Source organism: Nomascus leucogenys, chromosome 6 (assembly GCF_006542625.1).
Source record: "Nomascus leucogenys isolate Asia chromosome 6, Asia_NLE_v1, whole genome shotgun sequence".
NCBI classification, from domain to species: domain Eukaryota; kingdom Metazoa; phylum Chordata; class Mammalia; order Primates; family Hylobatidae; genus Nomascus; species Nomascus leucogenys.
The window spans coordinates 111,233,620-111,243,620 of record NC_044386.1 but is presented as its reverse complement, the minus strand read 5'-3'; positions in this window follow the sequence as shown (position 1 = coordinate 111,243,620).

Sequence of the window (10,001 nt, the reverse complement as noted above, 5' to 3'; positions counted from 1 at the left end):
TGTGTGTGCACACACACAGGATGCTCCCGTGTGCTGCTGGGTGGCAGGGCACTGACTACCAGGGTGCACTGCTGAGGCCATTCCTGGGTTGAGCTGGTAGGGGTGCTACAAGGGAGATGTCAATTTTTTTTTTTAACTAAGAAATTACAGAGTATCTAGCACACTGCCTGGAACATACTACTTGCTTAATTTAGAGGGGTGATTTTCCTAAAGATTTCAGAATGATTTGTGCTTGTTAATCACTATGGAATCCAGGAAGAGTGCTGTTCAAAGGTGTCTGTTCCTGTGGTGTGGGCAGCATGCAGAAATAACTGAAATTAGGATTCTCCAGTTAAAGGAAAGCTCCAGCTTTTAAAGCCCTCATTATTCTTTGCTTCTTTCAAAATTCCTTTTGTCACCACTGCCGACCTCAGGTGATCTGCCCGACTCGGCCTCCCAAAGTGCTGGGATTACAGGCGTGGGCCACTGCGCCCAGCCCGATCATTCAGTTTTCATAGTGTGGACTTGAGTCAGATTATTCTTCATGGACAAAGATTTCTGAGAAGGCTGGTTAGTATATAGCTGGAGAAATAAAACAACTCAGAAACCCCATTGGCTCTTTTAAACAAATTTTACTCTATTAAAATTGGAGACGAACATGTCTGCCATCTCTCACTTTGGTAGTAGGGAGTAAGGGCTGCTGTACTCAACCAGGGTACCTAATACACAGTTCGTGGTTCTCAAAGTTTGCACTGATGTGCCCCTAGGACACTGCAGCAAGCTCACAGAACTGCCAAAGAATCTTTAAAAATTTTCAAAGTGGCAACAGTGGCATCTGTCAGATACCATGTGTTGAGTTGTTTGGACCTAACTATGTATTAACAGAACTACTAGTTATTTCTTTTAGCTTAGGGGCACTGCAAAGCATTACTGAGATCCCAAAGGATCCTGAATGGGGAATGTTTGGCAGGCTCTCTGGGGCTCAGTGCACCATCACCAGGTTCACATTTGGATGGCCACGCAGAAGCACACCTGTGCACAGACATCTCTTCTGCACACCCACACCTTGGTCTTATCTTTGGCCAGCTCCTTTGGACTTGGCAGTTGCTGATTTGCTTCTTTAAAAAATGTGTGAGTTTGTCATGAATTTGGTCCTGATTCACAGTGTCCACTGTTCAGCACCAGAGGCAGCCATAACTCCTGCCTTTGGGGTAGGAGAGAGGTGGTTAGCTCAAAGGCTGTGAGATTTCAGCACTGGGCAAGCCTCCAAACTGACACCCAGGCTGGCAGAATTTGCCTCTAGAGCCATTGGGTAGTGGGTGGCCTCATCTTCTCCTTCCTGACTTTGTCCCCTTCTTCCTGGAAGGCCTCCAGCCCAGATCTCTGTTTACCCTTTCCCTCCCATCAGCTTTCCCCTGCAGGCCCTCATAGGGCTGATGCCACCTCTGCACCCCTCCCAGGTCTGTGTGCTCGGCTGCCTGTGGGCTTCGCGGCTCCACCGTTGCTCTCAACTGCCATCGGAATTTCCTCTCCTGAAGATTCTCAGCAGTTGGTGCCCAGGTTCTGCAGCCAGGTGGACTATGAGGCTCCAAGGCTGTCGGGATTCAGACCTTGCTGCGGGGACCTGGCAGCTAGTATACCAGAAACGCACAGTGAATATGTGATGAATCAACCTAATAGCTTAATTCCCAGCGAGAGTTTCAGGGCAGCCACAGCTGCGTGTGAGAGCCCCCAGTCACTGCTTCTCATTTTCCAGGGGCTCTCTCTGCTTTAGCTGAAGAAAAACCTGATGGGGGAGCCCAGGCAGGCCCAGCAGAGGGGGTCTGTGGCTGGGGGACATCGGCCCTCCCGTGGCCCTTCTCTTTCCTGCTGCTCTGCTCATTCTTTTGTAGTGCTCTCATGTCCTTCCAGGCAGGTGGCTGAGTGCATGCAGCCTACACAGATGGGGCAGGGCTGGGGGGCAGATTTAGGTGCTGGATTTAATCAATGTTTTTATCTTTGCATGGCAACAGGGAGAGGAGACTAATGTCTCCAAGGCTGAGGCGCACACCTCACCCTCTCACTCTTGGGGGCCAGGCCTCTGGCAGCCTCTGGCTCTACCTCCCAGAGCTGCTGGGCCCTGCTGTCCTGATGCCTTGCAGTGGGAGGTGGGAGGGACAGGGAGGGGAGCTGGAGGAAAGACTGCCCCACCTATGACATCCCCAGGCTCCCCAGTGTTGCCGCCTCTCCTGTATCAGCTCTTGAGACCATTTTAGAGGTGGAAAGAAACTGCTTTTTAGCACACAGAAAAATACCCTGGCCAGGTGGGATCTCGCTGGAGATGAGCCTATGGTTTAAGGCCTTTCAAGAATGGAGGTTCAGGACTCAGGGCCCTTCTGGCGCTCTGCTCGCCAACCCCCCGTGTTAGGTTTGGGCAGGCTTGGAGGGGATCTCCTGCCCGAAGACCCCCGGCCCCACTCTCCTGGTAGACCAAGGCCTTGCAGATCAACTCTGTGCCCCTGGGAAGAGAAGTAGAGCCTGGCCTGGGCTCCTTGCTGCGTTTGGCTGAGCCACAGGCAGAGGGACACACGGGAACAGCCCTGGGCACTGGGGTGTCCGGGACCCCAGCTACTACAGGGGCAAAGGAACATCTACGAACAGCTCCCACTGGGCCTGCCATGCTTTCAGATGCAAGAAATAGCTCCACTGCCTGGGCCAACGTTCTGCTGGTTCCTCCTTTGATGGTAGCAGTCAGGTTTTGTGCTAAGAGCCGGGCCTACAGGGATTTATTATCCAGAATGGCTGCTCTAGAGGGGCTGATAGTTGATTTGGAGAAAAAGCACACATGCATTAGTCACCTCAGTGTAACAGGGCTCTGTTCTGGCAGTGACGGGATCACAGAGGAGGGCTCCCCATCCAGGGCCCGTGTCCTTGAGAAGGTTTTGGAGCAGGGAGAGCCTGAGCTGAATCCTGATAAGAAAGCACTTAAGTCATGCCAGGAGTGGCATGTGGGGGAATCCAGGGGTGGGGTGGGTATGGGGACCCCAGCATGGGGAAGGCACTGACGTGTGACATAGCAAGGGTGAGGATGCTGGGGGAACTGAGTATTGAGGAAACAAGTGGATGGTAGGCTTGTTGGGCCTGGATTTTATTCTGTGAACTCTTCGGGGAAGAAGGACAGCCAGAGGGCCAGATGGGCATTTTGGATGGAGCTTGCTGGCTGCAGTGTGCAGGGGACAGACAGACCTAAGTGAAGTCAAGAGTTGGGGCACAAGAGGAGGCCACTGCAATGAATGAGGCAGGAGACGAAAAGCCCCAGTGAGGGTGGGAGAAGGGCAGGAGGGCTAGTGGGGAGGAGGGAAGGGGTTGCAGGTTCTGGGTGGGCTTGGGTAGATGCCACCAATTAAAAAAGGAACAGAGTTGGGAGGTGGGGGTTTTGATGACATTCGGTCTCTGTGGCCTCAAGGGAGACAGAAGTGGAGGTGTCTGTTGCTCCTGACCAGGCTGGGCGGTTGGATATCAACATTCACAGGCTTCCTAAACCAGAGTCAATGAGATAGTGCCGGAAGTGTGAGGGGAACAGTAGGCAAGGACATATTCTTGAAGATAGGTTATAAGGGGCATGTGGAGAAGACAGACAGGGGCAGAGGAGGCCGGGGCTGGAGGCCTGGGGAGTGTGATGCTGCTGAAGGAGAGGGCTGTCCCTCACAGACTTTGGGGGTCTTCACCCACTCTCTCTTCTCCCACCAGTCTATGAACGGGTTGCCGAGGGGAGTGACCAGTCTTAAGGGCTGATGTTTTTCCCTCAGGTGCCTAACACTATGTTTGACATACACTTGGTGCTAAATTAATGTTAGTGAAATCCACTGAACACAAATGTGGCACAGAGACCAGTGAGAGGAGGACTGGAAACACTGGTGGATTTGGCAGTGGTCAGGGGGATGGTGTGCCATTTGGTAGACGAGTTTGGGGGACAGGAGAAGCGGGGACAGAAGCTAGACTTCAGCAGGCTGAGGAGGCAGTTTTTTGGGTGGAGTCGGGGGGGGATGATGAGGAAGTGGAAGACAGTGAGTGTCTCAATTCCTCATAAGAGTTTGTCTGAGACAGGAAGGAGAGAAAGTGCCAAGCTCACATTTTGCGACTAGAGCATTTTCTAAGAATTTAAAAGAACGTTGGTTGCTCCTCTTTCTCCTCGAAACGGCATGTTCCTTGTAGCAAAGTTAGAAAAATACATATAAGAAGAAAAAAAAGCTTCTGTAAATCCGTCCATTAGAAACATATCCTGTTCAATCTCATAGTAATTTCCTTCTGGACTTCTTCCGGCTTTGTGTTTTAGTAGAAATGGTATCACTCAGTGCATTATTTTGCAGCATATCTGTTTCACTTAATAGTTCATGAATACCTTTCTCTTGTCGATGCTACCCTTCTTCCAAAACATCCTTTAAACTTTTATTGACCTCTCTATCGCATATCTGGGATTCAGATGCTTTGAAAACCAACAGGTGCAAAAGTGCGTTCAGGGGAAGGTTGCCCCTTTTATTTTCTGCCTTGGAGCTCACTCTTTTTTGCTCCCTGGAGGCAACTGACACTCCTTTACAAGCAGCAAATTTAGTAGTTAGATCATATTCCATTGCATAAGTGTTCCGATATGTATTTATTTTTCAATTTTTATTTTTTTTTGAGACAGGGTCTCCCTCTCCAATATTTATTAAAATAGCTTTCTGTCTTGAATATTTGGATGTCACTGTTTTATTTTGCTATTATACATAAGGTTATGATGAATGTCCTTCTGGCTAAATCTTTGCATACAGACTTCATTTTGTTAGAATACATTTTTAGAAGCAGAATTTCTGGGTCAGAAGGTAGGACAAATTAAAATCCAATATCAGATTTTTACCTCCAAAACAAGCTGTATCGATTGACATCCCCTAGCAATGCACGAGAATGTTTGTGTCCCCACCTAGGCCCTCCACTTGTGTTACTAAAATTCACTTCCTCAAACTGTGCCAACTTAGTGGGTGAAAGGTGCGTGTGAGGGCCTCTAATCCTCATTGTGAACTGCACTTTTAAAGGGCGCAAGTAGCATCTTGGGGAAAAATAGGATACTAGGTGATGGCTCCAGGGAGGTCAGCTCTGAGTCCCCAGGGTGGGCTGACCTGTGAGAAGAGCAGAGGAGACTATCTAGCGTGGCTTGAGGTGGCTGCATTGCAGTGGGTGCAAAGCCCAGGGACAGGATTCTTCATTTTTTCAGAAACTCCCAGGTGGAAGGGGGAGGGCCCCAGGCCATGAGAAGCAAGAAGGCCATGAACGATTCAGAACCTGAGGTCGAGGGACCATTGGCATGCAGGCAGGATTTTTGTTTTTCCCCCTCAAAGAGACTATGGTGATCTTTTTCTGACAACTTACTGGTGCACTAAAAGGGGTTCCTGGAACAGGGTTGGGGGTGCTGGTGGTGAATGCTCTTGGGTGATCAAAATGTGCCTCGCTCTTGAAGAGTTTGCCCCATGCACAGGCTTGGGGTAGGAGCCTGTGTCCTTGTGTCCTCTGATACTGGGCTGTACTGCTTGGGGAAGGGACAATAAAGACTGCTTTCATGCACCCAGCTGAGAGTGGGGCACGGGACACCAAGGGTTCCCTTATTCATAAACCCCAGATTTTAGAAAGTTTGCACTGAAGGGTGAACCTGGACATTGGGAAGAGTAGGATATTCCCTCAACATTCACCTACGCTTTAGGTTTCTCTAAACAATTCTTGCTTTTAAGAGTTGGAACCAACCCAAATGACCAACAACGATAGACTGGATTAAGAAAATGTGGCACATATACACCATGGAATACTATGCAGCCATAAAAAATGATGAGTTCATGTCCTTTGTAGGGACATGGATGAAACTGGAAAACATCATTCTCAGTAAACTATCGCAAGGACAAAAAACCAAACACCACATGTTCTCACTTATAGGTGGGAATTGAACAATGAGAACTCATGGACACAGGAAGGGGAACATCACACTCCAGGGACTGTTGTGGGGTTAGGGGAGGGCGGAGGGACAGCATTGGGAGATATACCTAATGCTAAATGACGAGTTAATGGGTGCAGGAAATCAACATGGCACATGGATACATATGTAACAAACCTGCACATTGTGCACATGTACCCTAAAACCTATAGTATAATAAAAAAAAAAAACAAAAACAATTCTTGCTTTTACCACGTGAGCCTCAAGGGCCAACTCCTTCTGTTTGGGGTTTCTGCACTACTCTAGACAGGGCAAATCTCTAGATGACTTAGTTTCTTAAAACCTGTAGGACAAAAAGGAGAAATAAACAAGATAATTTGACTTCCAATACGTAGTCACATGTCTTTGGGTTAGGGTTGCAAGATGTCTCCCTGGATTATTTCCAGTCTGACTCTCAAGTTTGGGAATCCAAATTTCGGCCCTACCCCTCAGAGGCACCTACAAGGAACATAAGCTTCCTTGACGTTCACCTTAGAGAGCTGGCACCAGAGTGAAATGGGCAGCTCCAGTCCACTCTCTGTGAATTTGGAGTCATACCTTGCTCTTGCAGTTTGCTTGTCTCCCAGCTATTCTTTCCTGTTGATTATGCTTTTCAAATACGGTTTTATCCAAGGCATAGTTTTGGGCCCAGGTGACATTTCCCCATCCTGCACTCCAGATGGATTCTTCGTTAGCCTCTGCATTCATTCCCTAGGGCTGCTGTGAAAGATGACCACAAAGTAGGTGGCTTAGAACAACAAAAATTTATTCTCTCCCGGTTCTGGAGGCCGTAAGTTTGAAACCAAGGTGCCAGCAGGGTTGGTTCCTTCTGGAGCCTATGAAGGAGGCTTCCAGTGGCTGCCAGCAATCCCGGCTGCTCCTTGGCTTTTAGACACACGGCTCCAATATCTGCTTCCATCATCACATAGCCTTCTTTTCTTCTTTGCATGTCTTCTCTTCTTAGGAAGACACCAGCCACTGGATTCAGAGTCTACCCCAATCCAGTATGACCGCATCTGAAGTGGGAACATTAGCAAAGACTCCATTTCCAAATAAGGTTACATTCTGAGGTGCTGGGTGGACATGAATTATTTCGGGGCAACCATTCAGCCCATTGCGGTCTCTCTGCCTTCAGACTCCTTCTACCTGTCCATGCCACGGACCCTGTTGGAGTCATTTTTCTTAGACCTCATGCAGTGGAAGTGCCCCACCCCTGCTTTCAAGCCCTTCAAAGACTCCCCACTGCCAACAGAATAAAGTCTTATCTCTTTAGCTCAACTTATGAAGACTCACCATAGTCTGGCCCCTATGATCTTTTCTACATTCCATTTCTCCATTTCTCCTACACACTCCCTACCATCCCTGGGAAAGGTCTTCTATGTTGTTGAACATGCTGTGAATGCTCTTTTCTCCTGCCTCCTTCTGTCTGTTGCTGAGATGCTCTTTTTCTCGAACACCCGTGTCTTATATCTTTCCTTGTTCATGAGGACTTTTCTAGCCAGCCCATGTCAAAGGGCTCACCTGTCTCCACAGACCAACCCTAGCCCACGCAGCGCACCATTCCTCAGTCTGTAGTGTGGCTGTCCTCTATTGGTGACATTTCCATTTTCCATTTCCATTTTACCCAGGGGCAAGCCCGTGTGCTATACTTCTTTGGGTCCTTGGTTTTGACAATGGTGTTCGGAACAGGTGGCTTCATGGTCAATGATTTTGTATGCTGCTGCTGGTGTGAGCATGCTGAATTGCTCCATGCCTGCAGCTCCCTCTAAAGCCGATGGAGAGCCCTGTGCTGAGATGAAAGGGAGGAAAGGAGAAATTTATTGCCACTTTGAGAGTCAAAGGCAGTGGTCTTTCCAAGGAAGAGTGAACTAGCAGAATCACTACAGGAGAAGCAAATTCTGAGGCTGGATGCCAAGAGGTGCTGTAGGAAAAGTTGTAAAGATATATGTGGGGGAAACCACTGCTCCCATGCTCCTTGGGAGACAATTGGCAAACAACATAGTTGGCAAAGGATAGGGACTGGGAGGGAAGTAAAAGAGGAGACAGAGTACAATGAACAGAATGGATGCCAATGGCCTTATCAGCTTTAACAGATGATCTGAAAACTTTAAAGTAACAAGGAAGTTTTTATTCCCATAATTGTTAGTAGTGTCTTTTGCTAGCTCCTCCGATGTGACAGTGATTGACCATTGGCAGCTGGGTCTTCAAACTCTATCTTAAAATGTTGCCTCTCTATGGGGACACATGAGGAACTTAGTTCTATCTGGAAGTAGGTGTCTTCTAAGCTTTCTTGTGTTGTGTACTCTGTATTCTTTTTTTTTTGACTGTGTCTCAGCTGCATCAAAGCCCCACTAACATTGCCTTTCGGGATCAAAAAGTAGTCCACCCGAGAAGAAAGAGTAGAGTTTTAGAGAACTGGGGTGAGAATTCTGGGCAGATGGCCAAGGTGTGGGCTCCAGGCTGAGCTCACTGACACATGACATTGTGTGTTTCAGGTACTGGGACAAGTTTCCAATGTCAAAATCTTTGAAGCCACCAGGGCCTTTTTTGTTTTTGTTTTTTTGGCTGGATCTTGGCAGTACTCCTTCACATAGTAGTAGGTTCAGAAACTCAGGCTAAGGAAAGCATCCAGAAAAGATTGTCTGCCTCTGCAACAGTTTGTGGATAGCTTGTAATTGTAGTTCTGATCTTGTCAATCTGTCTTATAAATGTGTGTTCTTACCTGGCTAGATACAGAAAATACCTATCTTCTTATAGAAGCAGGCAATCCTCAACCCCATTAAAATATTATGGTTTCTTGCACATTCCATCTAATAGGAATGCCAGTTTGCCTCCTGATATGTTGCCAGTCTGGCCATTTCAGCAGTCACTGTTCAGCACTAGAGGAGGAATTCAGTTAAACTTCCTTTGTCAGTAAGTCTTCCACACAACATATTTGTTTCCAGGTCCTCATGGCAATTCCTCAGGATCTGGGGAAAAAAAAAAAAAAAAGGATCAACTCTCACGTTTGAGTTTGTCCCATTCATCTACGTAAAGACTATCCATCAGTTTGAAGTGTCTTTTTGAGAATCAGAAAGGGGAGAGAATATAGGGGGCAAAGGATGTATTCTTTGAGATCCTGCTCTTAAGTAGTGATTCTTCTCTAGCACTCCTTATTTCTAGAATTTTCCAGCCATCTCTAACAAAAGCAAAGTACAAAGGGCATTTAATACAAAACAAAACGTGAAATGATCTTTTGATGGTTCACTGTCATGGCTGTGACTTGGAATTTTTCACTACATTAAAAAAAAAAAAAAGCCACATACCCAGGTAGTCTCTGCATCAAGTCTGATACCATTGCTCCGATGTTACGAGGCTGAAGCAGTTGTGGCTGATTGATGTCACTCTTCTAGCCATTTCCTACTTCTAGAGAGAGAGGCCGGGTTAATCCAACTCCAGTCTAACTTCGAAGGCATCAAGCATTCTAGGCAGTGTCTCCCGTGTTTCTTTTTCCAAGTGAATTCCTGGAGAGAAACAATGACGTCCATGTGTCTTTGCATCCCCAGGGACCAGCTCAGTAACGGGCACTTAAGAACACACTGAAAAAAATTGTTTTGTTTTTGAATGACAGCGATTTAAAAGTAGTAAGGTCCTCGTAAATATAGGACATCGTACTCGTGTTTCTCTTCTGAGCATGCAAATACTTGCAATGAGGTTGCACCACAGACTCCATAGCCATTGTGGCACCTGGGGCTCTGTGACTTGGAGGCAGAGGAGATGGAATGCCGGTGAGAAGAGGGAGATTGTGGTGTGGATGTGAGGGATGAGGGTGCATTAGTTTCCTATGGCTGCTGTTACAAATTTACCGCAAGATAAATGAGTTAAAACAGTACAGATTTATTATCTCACAGTTCTGGAAGACAGAAGTTCAAACTACTGGGCAAGTTCAAAGTGTTGGCAAGGCTGTGCTGCTCAGGAGGCTCTAGAGGGGATCCTTTTTCTTGCCTTTTCCTGTTTCTAGGGGCCACCTGCATCCTTCGGCTCATGGCCTCTTCCTCCATCTTAA